This window comes from Melospiza melodia, chromosome 30 (genome assembly GCF_035770615.1).
Source record: "Melospiza melodia melodia isolate bMelMel2 chromosome 30, bMelMel2.pri, whole genome shotgun sequence".
Taxonomy (NCBI): Eukaryota; Metazoa; Chordata; class Aves; order Passeriformes; family Passerellidae; genus Melospiza; species Melospiza melodia.
In genome coordinates this window covers 6,228,020-6,243,325 of record NC_086223.1, presented here as the reverse complement: position 1 = coordinate 6,243,325, position 15,306 = coordinate 6,228,020, and positions in this window count along the sequence as shown.

Sequence of the window (15,306 nt, the reverse complement as noted above, 5' to 3'; positions counted from 1 at the left end):
TGACAGTACAGAACCTCATGGAACCAAGGGGCCATTGTGGCACAGCAAGGCCTTGTGGAACCAAAGGGACCATGGTGACACTATGGAACGTGATGGTACCACAGGTCCATTGTTACACAGCAGCCACGGCAGGGCCGCAGAACCAAGGAGATCATTGTGACACTACACAACCTCATGGAATCAAGGCGTCCATGTTACACTAGTGAAGGTCATGGAGCAAAGGGTCCATTGTAACACTGTGGAACCAAGGAGACTCTTGTTGGCAGCCTTACAAATTTATTGGTATTAGCTAGGGTGAGTTTAGGGTTATCTTTTATAGTGGTAATTTGGAATTGGAGAATACTGCAGCAAATAGCAGTGTTGACCTCATTATCAAATGTACATGGCAAAGCATTAAGGGACACCTATGATCGTAGAAATTTGTACTAAGTAAAATAATTTACTTGTTTCTAGAAAAGGGGGGAATGAAACAGGGGATTGGAAATTTAACTCAGGGTAGAAAGCAATTTTGGATTTTTTTTCTTTAGTCTTTTGTGTGCTCACCAAAACGCCTGCAGAGAGAGAACAAAGGAGACTCGAGGCTACTCAGAAAATATTGTATTTGCAGGTCAGGAACGATGAATCTGTCTCCATGTTCTCAGAAGGCTAATTTATTATTTTATAATACTATATTATATTAAAGAATACTATACTAAACTATACTAAAGAATACAGAACGGATACATACTGAATGCTAAAAAGATAATAATGAAAACCTGTGACTCTTTCCAGAGCCCCAGCACATCTTGACATTGATTGGCCAATAAGTCAAAACAATTCACATGAAAACAATGAATCACCTGTTGGATAAACAATCTCCAAACACATTCCAAAGCAGCAAAACATTGGAGAAGCAAGTCAGATAATTATTGTTTTCTTTTTTCTCTGAGGCTTCTCAGCTTCTCAGGAGAAAAATTCTGGGTGAAGGGACTTTTCAGAAAATAGAAATGTGACAAGAAAGACAAGCTGAAGAGAGATGAGAAGAGGCTCCCTGCTGACTTTGAGACTGAAGCAAACAGAAAAACTGAATCTGGGTTATAAACACCGCATTACAACTATGGGACTGAAAAACTGTACAGGCTCATAAAATTGATACGTTTAATACATAGTCATGATTTTATGCAAATGCAACATTATGCAAATGCAACATTAGGGGATAAAGTAGACTCAGGAATTTTGGGGGTGCTCATGTCCTTGGGGAGCATGTCCAGCAATGAAATAAATAATTCCAGCTTTACAACTTTTACAAGTTGTGGAGTTTTTTTTTCACAAATCACCCCCACTCTGGTCTGCTATACCACTTAGACCAATTCAGGCAGTGAGACAATTGAACCAGTTTAACTAGATAAACAATTAAACTCGTTCAATTAGATGAACGAATTAAACCAGTTGAACCAGTTATAAACTCATTGTGGAACCATTTAAATAATTTAAAACATTTAAACCAGCTGAGTTAGATAGACTGGATTAAATTACATAAATTAGAGAAATCAATTAGACAATTCAGCCAGTTAAACCAGTTACCCCAGCTAAAGGTGCCAGGCCCTGGGGGATTTTGCCCTGGATTCACCACCAGGAAGTTGGTTCTGTTTAACCACGAGGAAGTTGTAATTTAGGATTTTTCCAGCCATGGGAGGGATTTGTCTGCCCCAGGACATTCCCAGCACCAATGGAGACCCAGAAGGTGCTCAGAGCGGGAGACCACAGGGAAATTTGGGGGCTGGGATGGAGATGCTGGATCCAGGGTCTACCTGGATCCAAGGAGACCAAGGTGGAGATTCTGGATCCAAGGAGTGCTGAGGAGAGCCTGGGACAGAGGAGACCCCAGAGCTGAGAAGATTTCAGTGCTGAGGAGACCCTGGATCCAAAGAGACACCCAATCTGTGAGGATTCCAGATCCAATAAATTTCCAGAGACAAGAACAAGATTCCGGAGCTGAGAAGATTCTGAATCCAAGGAGACCCCAGATCTGAGGAGAAGATTTCAGTGCTGAGGAGACCCTGGATCCAAAGAGACACCCAATCTGAGAAAATTCCAGATGCAAAGAGATTGTGGATCCAAGACATTTCCAGAGACAGGAACAAGATTCCAGAGCTGAGAAGATCCTGAATCCAAGGAGACACCCCAGAGCTGAGGAAAAGATCCTGGATCCAAGAAGATGATTCTGGAAAAAAGAAACTCTGGAGCTGAGGAGGAGACCTTGGAATGAGAAGATCACAGATTCAAGGAGACTCCAGAGCTGAGAAAATTCTGTCTCCAGGGAGAAAATCCCAGAGCTGAGCACACCCCAGACTGGAGGAGTAGATTCTGTCCCCCTGGAGCAGCCAATCGCGTGCCAAGATGTGGAATTTCCTGGAGAGGACCGTGGAGATCCAGATATCCAACAGCACCCGGAATGTCACCCTGGAGAACCCCAGGTGAGGGGAAGGTGCAGGAGAGCCCCTGGGGTGCAGGGTGTGTGGTGGTTTTAGTTTGAAATTGGGTGGAAACACTAATTTTGTGTTGTGGTTTAGGTTTGCTAATTCAGGATTTTTTTATTTTGAAGTTTTTTGGCTGATGCTCTCAAGAATGTGGTAGGTTTGGTGTCGGCTGATTACTGATACACTTACTTTTTGTTGTGAGGTAGGATTAGGAGAAAGGTAAGGCAGGTTTAAAACTTTAGGAGGGTATAAAGAAAATTTTATTAGAGGTAATTAAAAGGAAAAAAGTAGTAAGAAAGAATGAAAACAAGCCTTTTAGAACACTTTTCCTCTTCTCACAACTTTTCTTCCTCACTGATAATGTAAAAAATTGCATTTAAGATTTTTAGTTAGTTTATGACTTTTAAAGTAGTTTTTCTTTAGTTTATTGAGGGAAAGTAGTATTTTTTGTTAAGGTTATGGAGACTTTTTCATAAGAGGAAAGAAAACATGTTTTTTGTGGTTCTTACTTTGTTACAAACAGCAGTTCTTTGGGGAATGTTGCTATGATTAAGTTTTTTTATTGTTATAAGCATTTTTTATAGCTTGTTGATGGGTTATGTTGATTTATGGGGTATTGTTTTAAAGATGAGTTGTTTAAAGGCAAAAGTTCTCTTTATTGCCTATTTTTATTTTTGAGAATAGAGATTTTCTTTTCTTTGGAAGCAAAGGGCTGCTCTTTTTTTCTGTTTAATTTTATATGGGATTACAGCTATTTTAGCATTTGTTTCTTTTAGTATGAAGGCTTTTGTTTGATAGCAATTAGAACACTTTTATCTCTTTATAGTTTTATGTACTATAAGGAAAAAGAGTCTTCTCTTTATAGCTTCTAAGAGGATTTCAGCTCTAAGAAACAAGGTTTTTATTTTTCTTTGTTATTTGGGACTTAACTTTTTCTACACTGACTTTGATGTCTTTTTCATGTTCTTTTACATGTTGGTATTTTGGAGTTTTTTTCCTATTTGAGGGAGGATTGAGGCAGTGTAAGGGTTAACATTATGCTGAATTTGACTCCATGTTCTCACAAGGCTGATTTATTATTTTATGATATTCTGTTATCTCAGAATCTCTGCTGGTCACAGTGCCCCCAAGATGTGTTAGAAAGTCTCTATTCCCAGCCCAGCAGTTGAAGAAGGAGTAAGAACTCTTCTATTCTTGTTCTTAAGGTTGTTTATTGGTTTTTTTATCTATAAAATTCTTTTTTTGACTCGCCGAAGTCTTTCTGGCAGGTCGGGTTGAGGCACACTGCCTGTCCTTGGGGTAGTGTTATCTTTTTCTACTAAAAGCTATGTGTACAGTATTTACAAGAACTTCTCAATACTTATCATCTGTGTTAGACAATCAATTTTTCCTCTAAACTAATTTTAAAAGTGCTAGCATCACTTAAAAAATGGAGGAAGAAGGAAAGGAAGGGAAGGAAGTACGGAAGAAGAAGGAAAGAGGACAATTCTTCTGTCTTGGGACTTCAAGTTCCCATTCTAAAAATCTGAAAAAACTATTTTTTACCCAGTGACAAACTAACTATTATTCTACCTAAACTTTCTTGTCTTCGAATTCTTCCTATAGAGGTTGGTAATTGTTTTTTTCAAAAGCTAAATCAAAGGCACAGGGGTCTTGGGCTCTGTGCCAAGGGCTCTGAGCCCCCCGGGCAGGGGCTGGAGACCTCCAGGGCAGCCAGAGCAATTTCCTGGGTTCCCTCAATATTATATTAAAAGAAATTATATCCTAAAACTATACTGAAGAAAGAGAAAGGATACATCAGAAGGCTGGAATAGAATGAATAATAAAAACCCGTGACTGACCAGAGTCCTGACACAGCTGGACTGGGATTGGTCATTAATTAAAACAATTCACATGCTGGGTAAACAATTCTCCAAAGCAGCAAAACAGGGAGAAGCTGAAGCTTCCCAGCTTCCCAGGAGAAGAAATCCCAGTGAGGGAATTTTCCATAAAATATCACAGTGACACTGTTTGGCTTGGTTTGGCTAAGATGGGGGTTGAGGTTGGAGTTTGTTGCTTTTTTGTTGATTGGAAAGGAAAGAGAGAGTTTTGGGGTTTTTTGGTTTTTAACATGTGTATTTCACAGAGTTCTGCCCAGCTTCTCAGTGGTTCAGCAGCCCGTCAGTTACACAAAAAGCTTTGCATCACTTCCCTGAATTTTCCTCCCGTTCCAAACCAGGACAGGGTGGTGTCACACACATATTTTATGAAAACTCTTTTCATTAAGACTTTTTCTCTTGAGAAGTTGGGAGACTTCAGAAACAAAATGTAAACAATAATTATTTACTGCTGTAGAATGCAACAAGTGCATCTTTGGTCTCATGTCCTTGTTTTTAATTAATAGCTAATCACAGTCCAGCTATCTCGGATTCTCTAGTCAGTCACAAGATTTTATTATCATTCTATCCTATTCTTTGCTAGCTTTCTGATGAAATCTTTTCTTCTATTCTTTTAGCAGCTCTTAATATATCATTTTCTTTTAACATAATATATATAATAAAATAATAAATCAGCCTTCTGAAATATAAAGTCAAGATTCTCATCTCTTCCCTCATCCTGAGACCCCTGCAAACACCACCAGAGTGTGGGGTCATCATCCCACAATGGGAGCATCTCCTAGAGCTTGGTCCATCTCTTACTTGTCCGCCAGTGCTCCCAGCACCTCCCAGCAATGCCCCCAGCACCTCCCAGTGCTCTCAGTGCCCCCCAACAGTGCTCCCATTACCTCCCAGTGCTCCAGCACCTTCCAGTGGTTCTCAATCACCTCCCAGTAATGCCCCCATCACCTCCCAGTAATGCCCCCAGCACCTCCCACTGCTGGTGAGACTGTCTCCTGCTGGTTCCACCACCCGCCACTTGCTCCACAATGATCTCCTGGTGTGTGACCGTGTTTACAGGGGTCTCAGGATGAGGGAAGAGACGAGGATCTGACTCCATGTTTCAGAAGGCTTGATTTATTATTTTATGATATATGTTATATTAAAACTATACTAAAAGAATAGAAGAAAAGATTTCATCAGAAGGCTAGCTAAGAATAGAAAAAGAAAGGAATGATAACAAAAGCTTCTGTCTTGGAAAGAGAGTCCAAGCCAGCTGACTGTGATTGGCCATTAATTAGTAACAACCACATGAGACCAATCACAGATCCACCTGTTGCATCTCACAGCAGCAGATAATCATTGTTTACATTTTGTTCCTGAGCCTCTCAGCTTCTCAAGAGGAAAAATCCTAAAGAAAGGGTTTTTCATTAAAAAATGTCTGTGGCACTGGTGGTCTCACCATGCTCCCCTGATGACACAGCCCCGTTTCTCCTCCCCAGGACCTAGTTCTACAGCGGGCACAGCTTCGTCCCCCCCAGGCCCCCTGTGCCCCCAGGCTCCTCTGACACCTGCCAGCTCTCCAGCCCCCTGTTCCGCACCTGTTGTGGAGTCCTGGTCTATGAGGCCACCACCTTCACTGTGGCCATCTTCTTCTCCAGCCCCCTGGACTACAACCCCTTTGCCATGGAGCTGGGCCTGGTCCCTGCTCAAAGCTCACCTGGGCAGCTTGGAGGACACCTACAGCCACATGTCCCAGATGAGGACGTCCTTCACCACCAACGGGAGCACTGCGTGCTGCCACGTCACCCTGGACACCTGCCAGGAGCCCGTCCAGGTGAGTGTTGGCCACGCCAAGGTGAAGCCACCATGTCCAACACATGGAGGTCCATTATCAGGGTGGTTCTGTAGGAGCAGGAGTGCTCAGGGAACGAAGCTGGAGAGAGGCTGCAATGCTATGTGACTGCAAAGGAATTAATTTAGTTTTTACTGTGCCTGTGAACAGAGAAACAAGGCACACAAAAACTGCTTTCCCAGCAAGAACAGCTGGAAGAGAAGAAGAAGACATCTGGCTCAAGAATGTAGGAATAGACAAAGCAAGGACTGAATCTGGGCTTACTGGTTAATGGGTAAGTTGTAATGTGTAAATTGCTTATTTGCAAAATCATGTGTGCATAAGTGGTTAGGAGTATCCTTTGTGTGACCTCAGGCCTGAATAAATTATGCCTTTTTAAACCAAATCAGTGTTAAGGAGTTGTGTTCCAACATTTTGGAGATTTTGTGGCAGTAAATTGGAGAGCCAGACAGAAGATCAGCCTAGAGCTTCAATGAATCCACAGATCTCCAGCCAGCACTGAGGAATTTTCACGGAGAACCTCAACTTTAGACCTTCAGGGACTCAAGGCAAGATCCCTGGCGTAAGTGAAGGCATCATTTAAATTATTTTTCTTCGGGTTATTGACAAGGGATGCAAATCCCCACACAGAGTTACTGCCTGGGGCGGAGGGGTGCGCAGAGACCTTGGCACAGAGCCCAAGACCCCCATGTCTTTGATCTTGACCTATGGAAAAAATTACCAACCTTTATAGGAAGAATTACAAGTCAAGAAAGTTTAAGTAGAATGATAGTGAATTCATAAAGGGTGAAAAATCGATTTCTGAGGTTTTTAGGATGGGGCTCACGGTCCCAAGGTGGAGGAATTTGGGCGTGCCTCGTCCTTTTTTCTTCTTCTTTCTGGCCTCCATCTTCTGGATGATGTTGGCATTTTTAGATTGGTTTAGAGTAGAAACTCACTGTCTAACATAGGTTATAGGTATTGGGAAGTTATGGTAAATATTGTACATGTGGTTTTTAGTATAAAAGATAACACCACACTGAGGGTGTCAGTGTGCCTCTGTCTTGCTGAGCAGACCTCGGCAGGCCAGGAGAAAGAATTTTATAAATAAGAAACAATAAACAACCTTGAGAATAATAACTGAAGAGCTCTGACTCCTTCTTTGACCACCAGGCTGGGAAAAGAGACTTTCTAACCTATCTTGGGGTCACTCTGCCCAGCAGAGACTCTGAGAGCTAAGGGGGGTTTGAGTCCCTGGGTTAGGTTATCAGGCAGAAGTTTGAGTTCCTGACCTCAGGGAGTCAGAGTTTCCACTGTCTGGAGTTCAAGTCCCCAAGAATTATCAGGGGTACGAGTTCCCTAGGAAATACTAGAGGTTGTCCCCGGGAGGTATTGATAGTAAAAGATTTTAAAATCACAAAATTCGGGGAGCTCAAAAGGGAGTTAGGCTTGGTAGGCCCTGGGAAAATGTTAAAGGTAGGCCCTGGGAAATGTTAGACCTTGTATTTGCTAGATGATGTCAAACTGCTCCTGTGTAGTCAGTGTATGATAAATTATATACTTGTTAGGTGTGATTCGATATCATTATTGTTTAAAGAACCATGAGAAACTATGTTGGAGGTTTGAGGGATCCACGAGGAATCCATGCCTGGATGATATCAATGTACACAATAGAACAATGTAAGTTTAATAACTGATATGTAAGTTATATAATGATTGAATATAAACCATGTTTTGTCCCAAAGCATGTCAGAATCAGATTTGGGTTAGCATCTCCTGACACCCAGAGGTCTTTAATAAAAGCACCTGCATATAATCATTCTGTGATTATGTGTTCCTGAACGCTAACAGTATCCGGAATTGTTGTACCAGGCCAAGATCATATTTAAAGAAAAATCCTTGTTCTGCTGTCTTGTAGCATAGGCTGCCTCCATCTTGACTTGGATGGAGGAAAGAAGAAAAACAAACAAACAACATTCCCATTTACAACCGAAACCTGGCCACAGCTTCCTCTGGAGCCACTTTTGTGGTGAAGATTGGTTAATTCCTTTGCATTCCTCCCATTCCCTGCATTCTTCTTCAACTCTGAGAGTGTGCTCATGTGAGAGTGGTAGCTTAATGTGAGTTTGCCAGCATATCCACATGGGGATGCCCTTGATATAAAAATTCATTTGCAGAGAGAGTGTTGAGAGTGTTGGAGCATGGCTGAGTGTTTGCTGGTGGTTTGGAGTTGCTTTATTTTTGTGTGCCTGGCTGAGATGGCATTTGTGGACTATAAGCACCCTCTTTTGTCAGTTTTAGTGACTGCAGGTTTGGCAGTCCCCTTCCTCTTCCCCTCTCCCCCTCCATTGCAAAGCTGGAAACACCATTACAACTTACAAAGGTAACTTGTATATTTGCAATTATTGAATATGGGGTCAGTTTCTTCTAAAACCAAAGTGGAAGATGATATTTCAAATTCTCCACTGAAATGTTTGTTGAAAAACTGGAAACAGATAGGAGAAGACCCACTAACTAAACCTACTCCAATCTTGTAATCAGTGGTGGTCAGCATGCAAGCTCAACTCCCAGGCTAAGTGGCCAGAGGATGGTACCTTAGTTTATAAGACACTTTTACAGCTGACATTGTTTTGTAGAAGAGAAGGGAAATTGAATGAATTGCTGTTATGGGATGGGTAATGCCATGGCTGGCTCTTGCAATTAAAGGATGGATATTATGTGAATGTTAGGAGAAGTTTTATTGATGTATAGTTATGTTATTGTGATTTGTTGTTTAGATGTCTTCTCTTCTCTCCACAGTCCCCTTCCCTCCCAAATGGTTGCCCAGAGAGGGTTTTGGTAGCCAGGACAGGTGGAGGGAGGCTGTGTACCTGTACCCCTGGCATTGGCATTTGGGAGGAGGGAAAGCTGTTACCAGGAGGGGTGGCATGACAACACCTGGCTGCTGGAATCCTGGATGCTGAGAATTTAAAACTTTCTGTGCTGAAAGGCTCGCAAGAGAACACTGCATTTGACCTGGGGCTGTGGAGAAAATTTCCAAAATTGATTAATAGCACTGGGATTATGGGTGTGTAGTTGGATTTCCAATTAAATATCAAAAAAGAAATATTGTTCCTCCTAGATGCTATTCAGCTGCCCAGAGAAGTGGCTGCACTACTCTACAAAGAACAACACCAACAGGGGATTCCCAGATTCATGCAGGGAACAGATGTGCAGATAAAGCTGCACAAGAGGTTGCACAACCTGGTGTTAATACCTGAGAAAGCCATTTCTCTCCCAGAACATAGCCCTGGATAGAGTCAAGCAGATTTAAAATTAGCTGTTTACAAAGCCCAGAATAAAGTGCAGAATGGCTGGTAACTCCCAACAATCCAGTCAGAGTCCCACCACAACTGGTGTTGCAAATTCTCAAGCTGAAACACCAGCAAACCCACTGGGATTTTGGTGATATGGCAAGTAGTCTGTGGACTCAAACACCCAGTGCTCTTATGACAAAAATTGTCAAGTCTGTTACAGAAAAAGGCCTGATATGTCTTGAAAATAATGCTTTGAACTTAAAAAGGCCACCTTCAGATATCACTAAAAGAGAAAACACTCCCAGAGGTTACTGGTAAATTGATTTTTGAGCTACCACGCCAGCAAGGGTACAGGCATCTCCTGGTATTAGTGGATATATTTTCTGATATCTGCCGGATTCTGATCTGGCAGCATTCCCCTGCCACACCAGCAAGGCTTGGGAAGTAACCAAGACACTTCTCAAAGAAATCATGCCCAGGTTTGGGGTGCCTTTAGGGATGCCATCTTAAAGGGGACTCAGCTTTATATCTGAAGTGTTACATCAATTAGTAAACAGTCGGGTATTAATTGGGATTTATATCCCAATTTGTATCTTTGTTGAGACCTCAGTCTAACAAAAAAGTTGAGTGAATGAATCAAACTTAAAGAGCCAATTTGGTAAAATATGTCAGGAAACTGTCAGGAAATGGCCACAGGTGTTACTATTAGCATTGTTACAAATTAAAACACAACCTCAAACTAGTCTGAAAGTGAGCCTGTATGAGTTGCTGTTTGGGAAACCACATTCTGTTGCAGCTTTCCCTGGATCCAAGGAACAAATTGGAAATCAAGAAATACAACAACATTTTGCTGCATTAGGGAAATCATTGAATGAACTAAAGAGGTTTATCATCCTCACAGAACCTGTGACACTTGCCTCCACTGTCCTTCCTGGTGTCACTGGGACAATCATTTTTTTCTGCCTTGAGCTGAGGTCTTGTCCCTCTAATGACACAGAGCTTTCCTCTTAAAAAGGACCAAGAAGTTGCTGCTCTTTCACTCCCGTCTACAACAAGGGAGAGAAGAGGAACTTGACCACATCCAGTTATCACCTCAGCATCAAAGGTATTCCACGTGACTGGGACATAAAAGCTGCTCCCAAGGAAGTTCTACCCATTCTGACAAAAGCCAAAGGATTTTTTGGTCAGCTTGCCTGTAGAGACACACTGACCTTCAGAAAGATGAATTTTCCTCCCCTGAGGTTAGGTCTTTTTCCACTAGTGACACAGGGCCTTTCCTCTTAGAATGGACCAAGAAAATGCTGTTCTTTGACTGCCTTCAAGGATGAGAGAGAGAAGAAAGACCTGGGCTCGAGGAATTCTGCAGGTAGCTGGACCTTTTCTCTTCAGTTTTTGTTTGATTTTCTTTCCCACTTGAAGACACCCAAAATTTTAAATTTCAAATTTCAGTATGTAACATTTTTATAGCTAATAAATTTGCAGAAGATCCTGAGAAAATAAATTACAAAATGGTTTGAGGAAAAAATATCTAATAAATGTTTATATCTGCAAAGGCTTCGATAGGAGTTTTGGGGGCCCTGTGGTACTCCCCAGCCCAAGCCACCAACACAGACCCTGACAGGCACATCCTGTCCCCAGGGACCTGCTCTCTGCTTTGGCACCAAGGCTGTGCCTCAGCTCACCCTGTTTTGTGCAGTGTGGGTGATGCTGGAGCCTGGTGGGGGCAAAAAGCACAAAGTGAGCCCTTGCTTCCATTCTGGGAGGGACAAAGCCTGCCCAGCAGATCCCTTGGGGTCAGGACTGAGTTAGGCATGAAATCCCAGCCCTGTTTCCCCCAAATCTCACCCCACATCTTTGATGCAGTTCCTGGTTTCAGAATCAACAAGGAGAGATTTTCCCCTCCAGCCTATCCATGTCCCCACATCCTCAGCTGCTGCCCTCTGCTTTAGAGTGGAAATCAAGGAGAAGTGAAAGCAGAGAGGAGGAAAATGCCCAAGGCCACAGGGGCTGAGCTGCAGCCTGGGGCCAGAGCATGTGGGGACAGACTCTGCCAGCACATGGCGTTGGTTCTGGGCTGTTGTCACCTTTCCTCTGCCAGCACGAGCTGGGCTGTGCATGCATGGAGGAAACAGAGCAACAGCTTTGGGAGAGATCTGCTGGGGCAGAGTGGAAATGTTCCAGGGTTCCACACGCTCTATGTTCTGAAGGGTAGGAGTGCTGTTTTTTCATGATTTAATCTTAATGCAATGATGGAGTGGATAACGTAAACAGTGGCATTATGTATGGTAAGCACAAAGACAATGGCTACATTAGAATCAGGATCATAGGTGAAATTTACTATAGTCTACTGGGGTTGAAACTTCTTTTCAAAATCAACTGCATTATCTTAGACAACTTGCTGAATTTCAGTGGGAAAATTACTTTCACCCCTTTCCTATATGATCAGAGCTGCTGTTGCTTTCCCATAACTGTGCTTGTATACAACTGAAAGCTAAAGACGCTTATCTTGAACTGTACTAAGAACTTCTTTTATTAACTTATGGTCTTGGTCCCTGGCTTTTAATTTTCCAAAACACTGCCCTCGTGCAATGGGCAGCGGTTCTGTAAATATCACCTGGACAGGAATTGCTGAGATTGTATGTGGGACTGGGAAAGGTTCTGGACTGGCTCCCAGAGACAGAGGGCTCTGTGCATCACCTGAAGGAAGGAGGTGGAACTCTGTGACGGTGTTCACAGGAGTCTGCGGATGAGGGAAGAAATGAGGATCTGACTCCCTGTTTCAGAAGGCTTGATTTATTATTCTATGATATATGTGGTTGTTTCTAATTAATGGCCAATCACAGTCAGCTGGCTCAGACTCTCTGTCTGAGACAGAAGCTTTTGTTATCCTTCCATTCCTTTTTTATTCTTAGCTAGCCTTCTGATGAAATCCTTTCTTCCATTCTTTTAGTATAGTTTTAATATAATATACTTGTATTATATTAACATAATATGCTTATATTATATTAATATAATATATATATTATAATTTTATATTCTTATATTATTTAATATTTATATTTATTATATTATTGTTGTTTTTGTATCATTTTCATATATTTATGTTACATTAATATGATATATTTTTATATTATCTCTATATTATTTATTATTTATATTTATTATATCATTGTTTTAGTATAGTTTTAATATATTTATGTTATATTAATATAATATATTTATATTAAAGCTATACTAAGGAAAGGATTTTTCTGCAAAGGTGCCTGTGACAGTACTCACTCTGTCTTTCATTGTCATCACTTCAGCCTCGTGGCTGGGAACTTGCTGCTGCCTGGAGACAGTTGGGGAAAGGGTTTTGGGCTCTGTGTCCAGACTCTGACCATCCCTGTGGGGTCATTGCTGTGGATGATTCTGTCTTGCATCAGGTCTATGGCAGCAGTCAGACCCAGGCCAAGTCACAAAAAGAGATTTTGTGGCAGTAAATTGGAGAGCCAGCCAGAAGATCAGCCTAGAGCTTCACTGAATCTACGGATCTCCAGCCAGCACTGAGGAATTTTCAGGGGGAACCTCAACTTTACCCCTTCAGGGACTCGAGGCAAGATCCCTGGCGTTAGTGAAGGCATCATTTAAATTATTTTTCTTCAGGTTATTGACAAGGGATGCAAACCCCCACAGAGAGTTCCTGGTAAGTGTCAGAACTCAGGAAATTCCTCTGGCTGCCCTGGAGGGCTCCAGGCCCTGCCCGGGGGGCTCAGATACCTTGGCACAGAGCCCAAGACACTGTGACTTTGGTTATGACCCATGCAGAAAAAAAAATACCAGCCTTCTATGAGGATCTGAAAGCTACGAAATTCTAAGTAAAATAATAGTTTGTCAATGGGGTGAAAAATAAATTGTTGGGGTTTTTAGAATGGGGATTGGAGAAGCAAGGTGGAGGAATCTGGGTGTGTCCAGTCTTCCTCCTCCTTCTTCTTCTTGGCCTCCAACTTCTGCTGTTATGGTGGCACTTTTGGATTGGTTTAGAGTAGAAGCTCACTGTCTAACATAGGTGATAGGTCTTGGAAAGTAATTGTAAATATTGTACACGTAGTTCTTAGTATAAAAAATACCACCACCCTGAGGGCAGCCAGAGTGCCTCTGTCTAACCTGCTGAATGGACCTTGGCAGGCCAGACAAAGAATTTTATAGAGAAGAAACAATACTGCCCTTCTGTGCTCTGACTTCTGTCAAGATGATGGGCTGAACCCGCTCACCTCACTGGCACAGGGATTCTCCAAGCCCAGCAGAAAGAACTGTAAATGCCCTTTCCCAGGAGCTGTCAGCAGCTGTGTGCAGCCAGAGTGTGCAGCAGCTGTGCTGGCTGTGTTCAAGCCAGCTCAGAGCCTCGCTTCTTGTGCCCACAGCATGGAAGCCAACGTGTGCCTGGCACAGGGCTGCACTTGATCTCCTCCTCCCCGCTTTCCTCTTGGAGGGCAGTCACCCCTTGGAGAAAGTCTTTCTCATCTTCTCAGCTTTCATGCCTCAGGTAAGAAAAGAAAAGACTGAGAGACTCAGCTGCCTGGCAAATGGCCTAAGCACCTGGCCATCCTAAAGCAGCAGCAGTCAGACCGCAACAGCCCTGCAGCAGAATGCAACTTCAGACTCCATCTCCACAAATCACTCACCTTTCCCTCAGCAACAAAGAGGTCCTTGCAGCCAGCAGGAAGAGAGAGATGACCACTGACTCTAGCATGACATCTTGGTGAGACTTGTGGAAGCATGGAGGATTGGGAAGTGAAGAAACAGAAGCTGTTGTGGCAAAAGGGACATTGTGGAGAGTGGAGGTTCACGGCAGAATAGGCCTTTAGAGGCAAGGCGGATTCTGTCTGTTGAACCTCTGCGTGTCATGGTGTTGGCAGCTGGGCAGCCTTGGCCCAAAGCTGATGGGCACTGGCTGTGCAGGGAGGGAATCACTCAGCATGCGTGCATGTTCCTGCTTAGGAGCTGGACGCGCTGCCTGGCAGGAGAAAATGACAGGGAGACAGTCTGCAGCTGCCCCAGGTCCTGCACAGACCCATCCCCTGTGGGTACCCCCTGCTCCACGCTCTATCCATTGCCAAGATCAAGAAATGAATGCCCTGCTTAGCTGGGGCTGTGCATTAGTTCTGGTAGCACCACTCTCCACTCCTTCCCGTCATGCTGGGCCAGGAGAGGAGCAGGAGGCTCTCCTGGCACTGGCAGCTGTGTCCCTGCTGCCAAAGGCTGGGCTGAAGTGCACCCTGATCCCCAGCATCTCAACTGCCCGGGCACATGCCATGGGGCAGGCCTGGTTCCCCCACCTCAGAAGGGCTCCGGGGGCCCCGGCAGTGTTTCCTGGATGTGTGTTGCAGAGTTTTGTTCAGACATGGCTTATAGGAAAAGGCCATGATTACATACAGATGGTTAAAAAGTAAAAGGCAGCTGTAAGCAGCAAGTTCTCAGGCTTTTTCCTTAAAAACAATAAACACCATGTCCTTGAGTAAAGTGATGAGAAAAACATGGTGGAAAACATGGAGGCCTTGAGAATGGTCAATACCAAGTCAACAGCAGGATGAGAAAAACAAGTATTAGCCTCAACAAGAAACCACAGGTATTGACAAGGAGAGGTTGGTGTGTAATCTGTAACCAATGATGAGCTCGGGTTTTGCAATATGTATGAACTTAAAATTAACACTACTATAAAAGTGTGTAAGTGGGATCAATAAATCGGAGATCGATGCTCATCAATCAGGATGTGGTCGTCTCTCTTCACTTTCCTCAAATGGTGAACCCCAGTGCCAACAGCTCACCTGGGACACTTGGATTCAGGGCAGTACTGCGGGCAAAGTTCCTCAATCAGGCAC